The sequence below is a fragment of the Dendrobium catenatum genome, unplaced genomic scaffold (assembly GCF_001605985.2).
Source record: "Dendrobium catenatum unplaced genomic scaffold, ASM160598v2 fragScaff_scaffold_851, whole genome shotgun sequence".
In the NCBI taxonomy this organism is placed as follows: Eukaryota; Viridiplantae; Streptophyta; class Magnoliopsida; order Asparagales; family Orchidaceae; genus Dendrobium; species Dendrobium catenatum.
This window is the reverse complement of record NW_021319313.1, coordinates 17,672-31,254: the sequence shown is the minus strand read 5'-3', so window position 1 is coordinate 31,254 and position 13,583 is coordinate 17,672. Positions and strand designations below refer to the sequence as shown.

General features: G+C 34.0%; 1 non-coding gene across 1 annotated transcript; it reads left to right on the top strand.

Moving 5' to 3' along the window:
* Positions 1 to 9,158: 9,158 nt before the first annotated feature.
* Positions 9,159 to 9,265, top strand: LOC114580198. The gene has a single exon (XR_003701516.1). It is a non-coding gene; the product is annotated as a small nucleolar RNA R71 (small nucleolar RNA).
* Positions 9,266 to 13,583: the final 4,318 nt, after the last annotated feature.

Sequence of the window (13,583 nt, the reverse complement as noted above, 5' to 3'; positions counted from 1 at the left end):
TTAACAAATCTCAAAGTTTTTGAAAATAAACCATTACATTATTTTTAAAACTTTAAAAGGAAGCATCACCATAGGAGTAGATTAGTGCATCCTTTTCCTGGAGTTAGATAGTTTTCACGTGGCATGCTAAGACACTTAGCACACACTTGCACCATTCACCATAGTTCACATTGGGTCTAGAGACCCAAATTATATGAGTCACAGCATGCATTGCATTCTATTTTCCATAAGAAGGAACCAAAATATGTTTGGGTTCCTAAATCTGACATTTAATAATTTTGTAGGCAAGCACTCACAAAAGGCCTCGTGAGAGCATGTGGTACCTAGACAACGGATGCTCTCGACATATGACTGGCGAAGCCAATCAATTCATTTTGCTGGAGACCAGGACAAGAGGCAAGATGACTCTTGGAGACAACACCACTAGGAAGGTAGCAGGCTCATGTATAATTAGTAATTCTAATAACCTTTTGATTGAAAATGATTTGCTTGTAGATGGACTGAAACACAACTTGCTCGGCATCAGTCATCTTTGCGACAAGGGCTTCATCATAAAATTTTTGGCAAATTCATGCATTATCAGCTTAAATAATAACACTGTTTTGCAAGGAAAGTGGATCAACAACGTTTACATGCTTGATTTAAATAACATTGAATGTGATGCTTCATTTTTCTTAAAAACTGTTATTGATGATTCATGGTTATGACACAGGAGATTATGTCATGCCAGTATAAAAACCCTTAGAAAAGTGACCCAAAAAGACATAGTTAGAGGTATCCCCAAGCTTAAGTTTTCAAAAGACCACCTTTGTGATGCCTGCTAATTAGGAAAGTAAGTCCACTCCATTTTTCACTCCATTATGGACATTAGTACCTCTAGACCTTTAGAAGTCCACTCCATTGTTTGGACCCATTAGCACTGCCAGCTTGGGAGGGAATGTCTATGGTTTTGTGATTGTCGATGACTACTCGAGGTATACTTGGATTAGATTTCTATCACAAAAAATGAGTCTTTTGATGTGTTTAGAGCCTTCTTCACTTGGATTCAAAAAAGTCTAGGCTATGAGATCTTGACCATCCATAATGACCAGGAGGTGTTTGAAAATTAGAGATTTGGAGATTTTTATAAGAACAAGGGGATTAGCCACAACTTCTCAGCTCTTAGAACCCCTCAGTAGAATGGGGTAACTGAAAGGAAGAATCAGATCTTAGTTGAAGCCACTAGAGTCTTGCTTGCTGAGTATTCACTTCTAAAATACTTTTGCGCTGAAGCGGTTAACACAGCTTGTTACGTGTTGAATAGGGTAAATGCTAGAGCCAAATTAGATAAGGCATCCTATGAGATCCTTAAGGGTAAGACACCCAATCTTTCCACCTTCATGTCTTTGGTTGTAAAATTTTCATTCATAATAATGGGAAGTCTCAATTAGGAAAATTTGACCCAAAATTTGATGAAGGAGTGTTCTTAGGATATTCTAGTTTCGGGAAGTCTTTTTGGGTGTTTAATAAGAGGATCTTGGTGGTGGAGGAAATTACTCATGTAGTGTTTGATGAGTCTGATCCTAGAAAGCCTAGAGTTGAGGATGATGATGTTGGAGAGATTACCACTGGAGAAGAAAATTTAGAGAAGAGGGTAGAGCACCAGAACACTGAAGGAGTAGGAGAGATTACCCAAGGAGTAGAAAATATAGATCTGGAGGAAAGGCTTGATCCTTCACACACTTTGCCTAGAGATTGGAGATACTCTTCGAGTCACCCTAAAGATCTAATCTTAGGAGACCTTTTTGATGGAGTTAGGACTAGACATGAACTTAGGAAGGAAAGGAACCACTCTGTCTTTATCTCAATGACTGAACCCACCAATATAAACCAAGCCCTTTTTGAAGAGTTTTGGATCTTAGCCATACAGGAGGAGTTGAACCAATTTGTTAGGAATGATGTTTGGGAGCTTGTAGAAAAACCTAAGGGACAAAGTTTAGTTGGAATCAAGTGGGTTTTTAAGAATAAGGTGAATGATTCTGGAGTGGTGGTTAGGAATAAGGCAAGATTAGTGGCTAAGGGGTATAACCAAATAGAAGAGATAGATTTTGAGGAGACTTTTTGAAATTACTAGATGGACAAGAGGGGAAAAATTGTGAAAGATTTGTAGCAATAAATAAAACCTAAACATGAGTTCTAATATTTTTAATTTTTTTTTAGATTTTAATATGAAAATAAAGTGCAACAATGGAATCCTGTTCAATCACAATATCTCACCAAGCAAATATACTGAAAATGAAAAATGCACACAAGAATAAAAATGATAAGGAAAAAGCACACCAAATTTTTATAGTGGTTTGGTCAAACCATGACCTACGTCCACTCCCCAGAGTCCTCCGCTCCGGGAATTTCACTACAAGCAATAGCTCTCCTTTTGCCCCCCTTCGCAAGGTGGAGAATCCCTTACAATACTCCCTTTCACCAACCCGACGTGACGAAGTGCCAAACTCTATTTTCACCCTCCTGGCAACCACAGAGAACCTTCTCATTTTTCTCCCTCCTGGAGAAGGCAGAGTTCCTCAAGGTCACGGATGTAGAAGAGCATTCCCCGTGGAGATCCTCTCACAAATTCTTCTAAGGCCACAGGAGGAACAAGATGCAGCAAGTTTGAAGCAACCGTGTGATCTCCCTCACACCTCTTCTCCCTCACAACGCTCACCTTCTCCTTCCTCTCTCAAACCCTAAAGAACTTCTCAAAAGCTCTCTCCCTTGGAATCTCTCTCTAACCATGTTCTCCTCTCTGATTCACACACTGAAAACATAATAATTTTGACACCTAAAAATGGGCTCCATAATCCCTGAAATTTCAAAGTAACCGTTACTATTGTACGGTATGATTTATAATCATACAATATGAAATGTATACCAAGCTTCGTCCTGGTACGAAGATGTACGAACAATTCAAAATAATTCGTACAGTATGATAATGAATCTTATGGTACGATCCTCAACATTAATGATCGTACAGGACGATATCCGGGAAGATCAAATGTCGTCTCTGTTCATCGTATTATTCGATACATATCATCCAGTACGAATGGTCAAAATCAAGGCATCATCCAGAATGAATTTCAGGATGATCAATAATCGTCTCTGTTCATCGTATTGTATAATCTACATCATATTGTACGATGAGGCAAAAATAATGGATCGTCCAGGATGATCTCCGGGATGATCAGAATTCATCTCTGTTCATCATATTATACGAACTGGTTCGTACAGTATGATATTCAATTTGAAATTAAAGCCTTGAATTATTCCACTAATCACGGGTTAATTTAAGTAAGTATTTAAAATAAATCATACAGTACAAAATACGTCGTATAGTACGAACGGCGGAGAAAAACTTAAGTTAATTTCACAGTTAGGGTTTTTTATTTGAACATATCGTACAGTATGATTGTGATTCGTACTGTACGATCTATTCACAGAATCATCCAACAAGCTTAGATCGTACGATACGAAATAACTTCGTATAGTACGATCTACAGAGAAAGAAAATCTCCAAATTTTTCTTTTAAAAACCCCTCTCCCCTTGTGTGTGTGCATGGTTGCCACACTTTTAAGCATTTTATGGTCAGACTCAAGAAAATAAAAATAAAATAAATAATAAAATACATTATCATATTCATACTCCTAATCTACCCATTCTTGAGTCTTCCTATCGTCTTGAGTAGCTTGTGATCTTCCTGAAATGTTAGTACTCACGGACAATAGTAAATAAAATAATATTCAATGAATAGATAATTCAGACGGCATTATTTGTCATCATCAAAATCTCAAACTCAGGGTCATAGGTTGCAACACTTTTGCCCCTGTAGCTAGATTGGAAGCCATTAGAGTGCTATTAACCTTTGTATGTTATAAGGGATTTAAGCTTTTCTAAATGGATGTTAAGTGCCTTTTTAAATAGGGAAATAAAAGAGAATGTATTTGTAGAACAACCCCCATGTTTTAAGAGTTCTCAATTTCCAAATCATGTCTTCAAATTAAAAAAGGCCTTGTATGGATTAAAACAGGCACACAAAGCTTGGTACGAGAGGCTTAGTACATTCTTACTAGAAAGGGAGTTTATTAAGGGGAACGTAGACACCACCCTTTTCCTGAGAAAAGTAGGAAATGATTTACTCATTGTTCAGATCTATGTCAATGATATACTTTTTGAATCTTCTATTAAAAGGTTATGTGATGATTTTTCTAAAACAATGAGTAAGGAGTTTGAGATGAGTATGATGGGAGAGTTGTCCTACTTTTTGGAGTTTAGTATAAAACAAATGAATGATGGAACCTTTCTAAATCAATCAAAATACATAAAGGACATCTTGAAGAAGTAAGAAATGGACAAAGCCAAGCCAATTAATACTCTTATGACCTCAGGAATTCAGTTGGATAAAGACCCAAATGGAAAATCAGTTAATCATAAGAAGTACAGAGGGATGATTGGATCTTTACTTCACCTGACTACTAGTCGACCTGATATCATATTTAGTGTTTGTCTCTGTGCTAGATTTCAAGTTGATCCTAAGGAATCCCACCTGACTGCTATTATGAGAATTCTTAGATACCTTTTAGGGACCCAAAACTTAGGAATCTGGTACCCAAGGCATAGCACTTCTTTTGAGATTATTGGATATCCTGATTTTGATTTTACAGGATGTAAGGTGGATAGAAAAGCACTTCTGGAACTTATCAATTCATATGGCAGTCTTTAGTTTCCTAGTCTAGTAGAAAGCAAAACTCTGTTGCACTTTCCACTACTAAAGTTGAGTATATTGCTTTAGGAAGTTGTGTAGCCTAAGTCCTTTGGTTAAAACAGCAAATACTATATTTAGGACTACCTATAGACACCATCTCAGTTCTTTGTGACAACACTAGTGCCATCTGCATTTCTAAGAATCCTATCCAACATTCAAAGACTAAGAACATTGACATAAGGCATCACTTTATAAGAGACTATGTGACTAAGTGAGACATTGAGTTACACCATGTGGCGACTGAGAATCAACTGGCTGACATATTTACTAAATCACTGGCCTTCGACACTTTCAGCACTTTAAGGACCAGATTGGGTGTGCTTGACATTAATGCATGAACTTGATCTCTACTGATTTTTTATCTGTTATCTGCTAATTACTTTTCTTTATCTTTTGTTAGTTTATTTAGTTGTTTATTTTTTTTGTAATTATTTTCTTTGCTTCTGGTACTTTATTTTTCTTATACCTTAATTTGTTTTTCTAAATCATTGCTGATTGATATCGTATGCCTTATTTTTATCTTTTTGAAAATTTGTAGTCAATATTTTACATCTCTTAATCTGCTAAAGGGTAGAAACACCGTTGATTGTGTCTCTTTCTCTAACCTATTTTGGTGGTGAAATTTTTCTTTCTAAACAAAAGTCTATCTCAAATTAACAACTGAATTTTGCAATTGAGATTTTTTTCTACCTTGCTACAATAATCTAGCATATATTATAATTGTAAAAGTTTTTATGTTACTTCAAGATTTCTCGTTATCCTGTCAATGCATCTCTCATATGATTTTTTTCTGTTTTGTGGTTTGTTCTTCCCTATATTTGAGAGAGAGTTTTTCTTCTCTAATATCTAGAAGATATAAATAGTGCCACGTCGATAGGTTTCAAATTATGCTTGATCCAATGTTATATTCGCCAAATATGATTAAAGGCATCCGACGGCCACTGTCCAGTATGATTGTGCATGTATCACAATCTGAGGGTTCTGCCCTAAACAAAGCTTTTTAGTTCATTTGAACTAAAATTTCAAATGGTCATAACTTTTAAATACTTATCCAAATTTGATGAAATTTGAAACTTAAACTAATTGGAGTATAATCTTCCAATGCATGAAGCTTAGTGCTCCATGAATTATAGATGTTCAACAGTTTCAAATTAAAAATTTAACTAAAAGTAGGGATAACTTATAATTCAATGCATGGAATTGTTTTATTTCATGGGCTTGTTGGAAAGTTGGAGAGGTCATCTTCAACTTCCTAGAAGACTTTGAAGTCTAGTTCTGGTTGTATTGAATGATATGTTCAAAACCCTACTTTCTCTATATATTTCTCTGTATCTTCACCAAAACATTGATTGTCGGCTTGGAAATGGTAAAGAAAAGCTTTGTAAAGCTTTGAAGGAGTTGGAGGAGCTTAGAGAACTATCCTTTGGAGTGGAGGCTGTTGGAGAAAATGGTTTGACTGAATGAATCTTAGGTTTATGTTTTCCCCCCACCTTACCCCATGGCTTTTGATTGAATGGCTTGGATTTAATTGAGGGAGTCTTGAATGCATGTCATGTGTCATAGGGTAGTTAGAAGGCTGGAGGAGAGGACAATGCAAGGACAATGATATGGAAAGTGTCATTTGTCCTCACATGAACATGTGGCCCATTGAAAAGGAGCTTAGGGTTATATTATACCGTAAGCTAAGTTTAGAAACTATTTAGGGATGTTCTATAAGGGCCCTAAACATTTAGAGCTGATTTGAATTATAGGGGTTAGAGCCTTTGAAGTGGATTGACCTTTTAAACTTATTTTATGACTTTGTTGACTATTTGATTAGTCAACATTAGGTGAGGTGGAAACAAAGTGATAGCTAGATGTTCTTGAGATGACTAGGGGAGTTTGCAATAATCCATTGGAAGTTTAAATGAGAAAACATGTGTATATGAATGTCTAACCATGGTTAGAGGTTTGAAGAGGTCAAAATCTATGATGGCTTGAATCCAAATAAATTTGGATGTTTTAAATCATTTAATGAAGAGGGATTGAGGGCTTGATAGAAATTTGATTGAATATATACAATGGTTTGACCAAAATATAGGGATTTGACCCTGTTTGATGATCTAATCAAGTCAAATTAATTGTGATTTGGCTCATGATGGGTTTGGAGAGTTTCAAGATGTGCAATTGAATGGTTTTAAAGGTTTAGAAAGCTTGATTGGATTGGATTGGATTGTATATGGTGAACTGACCCTATGTTAACTATATTTGACTAGACATGGACCTGATTGACCAAGTCAGTTATTGACTGGGTCAAGGGGACCAATCAGATCCAAATTGCCAAAAAAATGGTCAAGACATTTTGATGAGGATAAGAATAGATTTGAAGATTAATTTAATTTGAAAAGGGCTTAATGGTTGATCTGGTCTACAATGGTTGACTTGGTCAACCAGTTCAAACCAGAGGTTTGGTTTGGATTTAACAAGTTTGATTTTATCATTAGATACCAATAGATGTGGTCTCCTAGGCTGGAATGGTCATTTGAGTCAAAATGATCATTTAGACCATTAAGGAAAGATTTGATCAACCTAAGTTGATTAGGGCCTAGGTTTGGGTCCAACATATTCAAAATTACATTTTGAGTTCAATGGAGGTGGTCCCATGCAAAGGTGAGGCCATTTGGATTGAAAGGACTATTTAACCCTTAAGGGATAGTTTGTTCAAAATAGGTTGATTTGGTCAATTAGGCTTGACCAAGATTTGGGTTTGAGTCCAATACATTTATATTGGTGTTTAAGATGCATTATATGAGGTTTCAAGGTTTGATTTAATTGTGCCATATTGAAGTTTGAATGTAACTTCAATTTTACCCTTTAGGGGCTTTTTGGTCATTTTGACCCCTAGTCAACTTGGGGTCAAATTGAGTCCAGCAAAATTCAGTTTAATGTTTGACTTGTTATAAGCTACATTATGGACAGTATCAAAGGTCTTGTGGAAGGACCCGAGGTAAAATTCTACAAGGTGGAAGGTCTAGTGGCATAGGACATAAATATTTAAAGGCTTTGTAGCTTTTGGAATCAATTCAGTTTTTAGGGCTAGAGATCTCAGACTAACCTCAAATTTATAGGGTTTAACCTATGAATATGCCTAAATAATATGTAATTGATAGATCATGAATCAGGGGTCATTTAACTAGATTTTAATTAGATTGAAAAATCACTCAAAAAAGGATTTCAAGATAATGGTCCTTAGCACAAGATTTTGGTCCGGAATTCTAGATTTGAGATGGATTTTAGATTTGATTGATTAAATTTGAATTATCTAAATCCATCACAATCAATTGAATTATTTTTAATGATTGGATAGGATTGAAGCTTGATTGAAGAATGGTTAAGTTTTCGATTGAAGGTTGATTGATGATCAATTTGAAGTGTAATTTAATTCTGGATTAAAACCAAGATTAAAACTTGGATTGATTGAAGTTTGAATTGATTAAAGTTTGAATTAATTAAAGGTTGAATTGATTGAATTCTTGATTTATTAAAGTCTGGATTATTTAAAGTTTGGACTAAAGTTTAGATTTATTCTAAGCTTGAATTTATTGAAGTATAGATTGATTGAGGTATGGATTAATTACAATTTAATTTGAATAAAGGTTGAATTGATTGAAGTCTAGATTGATTAAACGATAAATTGATTATAGCCTGGATTGATTAAAATTTGGATCGAAGTTGGATTGATTTGAAGCTTGAATTGATTAAAGACTATATTGATTGAGGTCTAGATTGTTTAAAGTTAGGATTGAAGTATGGATTGATTTAAAGCTTGAATTGATTGAAGTTTGGATTAATTGAGGTCTAGATTGAGGTCTGGATTGAAGTCTAGATTAAGGTCTAGATTAATGTCTGGATTAAGATTTGGATCAATATATGGATTAGGGTTAGGATTAAAGATTAAATTGAAGTTTGGGTTTAAAATTAAATTGAATTCTAGGTTTAAGATTGAATTGAAATTTGGGTTTAAGAATGAATTGAACTATGGATTGAGATTTGAATTGAACTTTAAATGATTGACAACTGGATGCCTGTCAATCTTCATATCAATAGGAAGAAGTCTAGATAGGTCCTATTGATTTCATATAAAAATGAGGTCAACACTATGTAGTCAAAATTGACAAAGTATTATATTCATATGCTCCTACTACTCTCTTAGGATTTACAATTTTAGCAGGCCACTAGAAGTTATTAGTAGCTATTTTCTTTATTAATTCATATGATTTCTCAAATGGCTTAGACATTAATAATCCTCTACCTACAGTATCTATTATTGCTATAATAGATCATAATAATTCATTATAAAATATTTGAATTACTAACCAATCATGTAAATCATGGAAAGGACATTTCCTAAGTATTTCCTTAAATCTCTCTCAACTATCATAAATTGATTCTCCTTTAAATTGAGTAAAAGAAGTAATATCATTTCTAATTTTAGTAGTTTTTTGAAGGTGGGAAATACTTAGCAAGTAATTAATGAGCCAACTCATTCCAAGTGGTTATAGTTCTTAAGAGTAAAGAATTCAACCACATATTAGCATTATCTTTCCTGGAAAATAGGAATAATCAAAGTCTAATAGCATCATCACTAACACCATTATACTTAAATGTTACACAAAATTCTAAAAAAAAGAAACTAGCTAAGTGTAAATTCTAATCTTCAATAGGAGCTCCCCCAATTTGAGAATTTTAAATCATTTGAATTATGACAGGTTTTAACTCAAATCTATTACCTTGGATTATAGATTTATTAATATTCTAATGAATTTCATATATTAAAGGGTTAGCATAATCCCTAAGAGGTCTAGATTTATCTTGTTCTAAAATAGTTTCAACTGTTTTCACTAACTTTTTAGTTTTTTTTTTTAATTTTTAAAGGGTTTTTTTTTAATTTCAGTGTCAAATAATAAAAATTATTTTCTTTGTCTATAAAGTATGAAATCATGAATATGTAATCACTAATTAAAATAAAATAAAAGATACAGGTAGGCATAATTATATAATTAATTTAATAATAAAGTTAAGTTATATAGAAAGTAAAAACTTCCCTAACAATAACATCAAAAATTTGATGGGGCTATGGAGTGAATTTTAGAATTATATAAAATCCTATAACATCTAAATAATGCTTTTTTTATATATAATTAATAACAAATTTCACTTAATATATGTAAATATACATGCAAAATCAAGTAATACAGTGATAAAGTAGAGTGTCAAACTTGCGAGGAAGTGCTTATTTGCAACAAATTATTATTATATACTCTAATTGCAAAAGTTATCCAACTAAAATAAAAATGACCTTTTTGGAGATTCTATCACTTAGTAAAATAGTAAAATATTTGATAAAATATTAAATTAAATTATTTTTTTATTGATGAGTATAAAATTACATATCGTTCCTAATTAAACTCTTCATGTAATGTGATTTAGAACAAATGTATCTCCAAATCTTTGTCAAGCTTGTAGAGTTGAAAATGATATACACTAACCCTCTAAAGTTATAATATCTCCTTAAGAATCTAGAATATTTTATATCCTACGTTTAAGCATGCAAAATATCATATTTCAATACTCCTAGTTGTTCTTGCATTCCTATATCAAGGTTATACATAACACTAATAAGTTTTAACTACATATATGCCAATTATATGCATTAAATAAAGAGTAGGCTAATATTGAAACATCTTTTTAAAAATTTATAGAACCAGTGCCTTCATTAGTACTCAACATATATTTTATATCTTCAATAAAAAAAATTAGAGAATTAGCTAGATATAGAATAAATAACTAGCAAACTCATTTTCATTAAATTCATGGAAGAATAAAAAATAGAAGAGAGTGATATAACCAAAAAGGATCAAATTATCTCCACAAAGAAAAATTATTATGTGGGGAGTCTGGACGTAGAGTTTGTGTCTGGACTCTACATATTTATTGAGTATTTTGCTGAGAATTTATTGCACATTAATTGTGTATTTACTAAGTATTTATTGGTATTAAATATATAGTAAATACTCATCAGATATGCAGTAAATACTCAATAAACATAAAGTAAATGCTCAACAAATACTTATTAATGTAAAAATTTTTATTTTGACCATGTGTGAATATTTCATTAGTGTCTGAACACAACTATATGTCTTGACTCCACATGTAATAATTTCTCCTCCTATACACTTCTTCCATTATTTTTTTTGTTAAAAGTCACAGAGGGGCCTACGTGTTAATTTAAAAAAAAAAATGATTACAAGGTCCTTAAAAGGATCCTCCAGCTCACTAATGATCAAAAGTGCTACAAGAGAAAATAAAATAAAACCTAAGAGCCGGTGGATCCTTTTCCTAAGATTACAAAAAGAACTCGGGCTACAAGGGAGCAGCACCCAAAAAAGGAAGCTCAGATGGAAACCGTTCAGCTCATACTTCCTGCAAAAAAGGTAGATAAAAGTAAAAGCAAACTAAAAAGAATTAAAAGAGCTAACATTTTATTCATTTAAGCTCCAAAAATCCGAAGAGGTGAAAATCCTGCAGGAAACACTCCAAAAACACAAGTTAGGGTAGGAATAGACAAAGCAAACATTAGAAGATATAATGCTCCTAATATTGGAAGATGTATTAACATAAACCATAAAAATACCCTTTCGGATGCTCGAGACAGAGTGATTATACTGAAAAAGATTCTCCAGCAGCACCCCAAAAAATAAGCGCTAATATTCTCAGTGACACCACCAAACATCAAACCATTAATGAACATAGTATCAACCCTCCCAGTAGTCAAAAAAATGTTCATGATATTCAACTCCAAAAAACTCATCCACTTACCCAAGTAAAAACAAACCTTAAGAATATAAGAGTGGTAGAAGGAAGCATGCTGCAAAAACCCGTAAATCAGCACACCACCATTCACAAAATCCCTCATCACAAACAACTGAATTAAATGGGGGTGATACTCAGTAATGCAGCCCAGGAAAATAAGAAGCAAGATGATGTCATTCACCCATAAACTATAAAAGGTATTCAAAATCTGGAGAGTGACCAAAGAAAGCCCATCCAGCAGGCACAGCCAACTAACATTAGGAAAAGAAAACTGAAACAGATGAAACATCCCACTGATCACAGTAAAAAACACATCAATATGAACCTCAAAGTAGGCCACAAACTAGCAAAAATAAGAATGATGATGCAGGACAACCCAACATAAGCAGTAAGAAATACAGCAATCAACAGGCAAAGAATTCTGCAACATAAATTTAAAATAGCAAAAGCACATGAAAGAAAAAGGGACCAAAGCAAAACTGACCAGAAAAACAAAACAAGCAGGATCAATGATCGCAAACATAAGTTAAACCACATTTATCTAAATTGATCAAACCTCTGAGCAAAGGGGGGATACCAGATAAGTTAAATTCCTACAAAGCAACAATGTTACTACCATAATTAGCCAGTCAATCCGCACAAGCATTACCCTCCCGGTAAATATGAGATAAAGAGTAGTTCATATTAGAGAGAATATGCCTAATTTTTCTAATGGTATAAAAATTTTGGGGGTACCCTTCCCCCACATTCTGAATGATAAAAATAACCATTTTAGCATCAACTTCGATATGAACCTGCCCCATACCAGATCTTTGACACAATTTAAGACCATTTAATAAAGCCAAAAGATCCGTAGAAATAATCGAGCATAAAGGAAGAGGACTGGCAAAGGCAGAAATAAGCTCCCCTTGATGATTTCTGATAATCCCCCCCATGCCAGCAACTTGAGTACCGACCGACCCATCAGTGTTGAGTTTCACATAGGGATAAGAAGGCTTGAGCCACCTCACAACATGATCATTAGTAACATGCGAAACACCATCAAAATGAAGGCCAAAAAGCACAGCAATATTACTGGAGTTTTTAAAGTTCTTGGCAGCAAGAAGATTAACAGAGTGTAGCTGAATAATTTTATTTCTAACGTTGGAAATGATATGATGAGCATCCATTTTTTTCTCATTATACTTCGAATCATTCCTAGCTTTCCAAAGATACCACATGATTAAAATAGGAAGAAGGTTAAAAATGTGACCTTTCTTATTCATATTCCAAAGATTAAGCATACCCCCAACATCACAAATATTTAAGCTAGTATCTTTATCTGCACTGTTAAGAAAATAGTACCAAACTTTTTGATCTATCAAGCCATCAATAAAAACATGCCTAATAGTTTCACCACTAGAGCAACATTGACACTTAGAAGGAAAACTAAAACCTTTTTGCCACATAAGGTTATCAACATAAAGATACCCTTTCAAACATCTCCAAGTTAAAATGGAATAAGATAAAGGAATGTTATATAGAGTTACTACAAGAAACACAGGCTAAACAGTCCAAATGATTGTATCTTGTACTTCCTAGCCTCCCTCAAACTTTACTATATGAGATAACTAGAGAAGTACTCTAAAAGGTATTGAAATTACACAAAATGACTGAACTCCCTTCTAAACATAATTTACCAATATATATATATAACTAGAGAAGTACTCTAAAAGGTATTGAAATTACACAAAATGACTGAACTCCCTTCTAAACATAATACACCAATATATATATATATATATATATATAGGCCGGGTGGTCCTAGCGACAGGCTGGCGGCGGTGGTCCGGAGCAAGGCGGCGGCATTCGGGTGGTTCCGGCGACAGGCGGCGGCCGGTGGTCCGGCGGCAGGCTGTGCGGCCGGTGATCCGGCGGCAGCGCGGATGCCCGGCGGTA